Genomic DNA, 1,483 nt, shown 5'->3' on the forward strand with positions numbered 1-1,483 from the left:
CCCGCCCTCCCGTGATTAGGTTTTCTATTTAATTTTCTCCCCATATACCTACCAGTGGTATTGGCATTTTAACTCCCCCTCCGTCGAATAATGATTTTTCTGCGTGGCAGGTAAGTTCTGTGTCCGGTGGCCAGTTTATAAATTTGTACTTAAAGAGACTTCGTGGTCACTTAATTTATTTGTCTCCTTATTTATGGCTGTCTCTCTGTGTGTTTGTTTACATGCATGTCTGTAGTCTATATTACCCTCAAAACTGTGATTGCTGTAGGACAATTGTGAAGGGATGTCTTTTGTTTCCTTTTCTCAAAGCAGTGTCAATAAAACTCATTGCTCAGAAAAGCATGATACAGCTGTTTCTTTTTCTCCGCGCAAATAAAGGCAGAGATCACTTGGGGTGGGGGTTGGGGGGGGGCAGTTAAATACAAGTCAGTATAACAGACCAGGTTTCTGGAACAATCCTAATTGTGTTATTGGAAACTGGAAATAGATCTAAAGGGAAGCTTTAGGTGGTCTTTAAGTTAAACTAGCCTGTTAAGAGTTACATAGATGCGTTACATTTCTTTTGAATTGAGCTCCTTTATGGTTTAGACCTTGTGGGCACTTTATTGTGACACGTGTTGCTGTCAGCTTTGGGGTCACCGACCTCAGAGATGTCGGTCTATGTTTTTGTTAGTGTCCACAGTGTTGTCAGTTTTGAATTTCCAAGGTGCTGCCAGCCTCCACCCCTGACTTTTAGCCTACTGTAGCTGCATGTCATTCGTTTCCTTTTTTGAAAACGAGTCCAAGGGATCCACACGTATCAATGGGAGAGAGATGCCAGGGTGCTGCCCATTTGCCAACACTTGCCAAAAAAACTCTTCCTGGACGGGAATTAACTGCAGACATTTTTCTAATGTTGTCAAGGAAGAGTCATAGAAAACGCCCCAACCATCTTATCGAGGTTCTGCAGGGAATGAGGAATTGGGTCGTGTACTTGAAGTCACTGTGCTGGCACAGGTTGGCTGTCCTAGTGGGAATGAATTTGGGATGTGAGTGTCTTTTGTACGCTGCCTCATACTTAATTTTTTTTTTATTTGAAGTTGATTAGAAAGCATTTATAAGCATTTGTATCTGTGATGGCTTTACTTCTAAATGCCTGGCGTGCCTTATAAATAAGGAGCTCAGGTGCCGTAGTAGTGATCACACACGGGGCTGCTCACCACAAGGTCCACCAGCGGTTGTGGGACAAAGACCGGGCTTTGCACTCCCATGAAGACTTCCAGTCTCGGAAACTCATGAGGTCAGTTTCACCCTGTCCTCTAGGGTCGCTGGAGGAGCCCTGGTGGTGTGGTGGTTATGTGTTGGCCTGGGATCCTCATGCTCTGCAGTTTGAATGCACTGACAGCTCCACAGGAAAAAGACGTGACTTTCCACGCCCGTAGTAAACATTTCCAAAACCCACAGGGGGTCGCTATGAGTTAACATTGACTTGATGGCAATGAGT

Source organism: Echinops telfairi, unplaced genomic scaffold, assembly GCF_000313985.2.
Source record: "Echinops telfairi isolate 266 unplaced genomic scaffold, ASM31398v2 ScPeMD7_3;HRSCAF=10, whole genome shotgun sequence".
Classification (NCBI taxonomy): domain Eukaryota; kingdom Metazoa; phylum Chordata; class Mammalia; order Afrosoricida; family Tenrecidae; genus Echinops; species Echinops telfairi.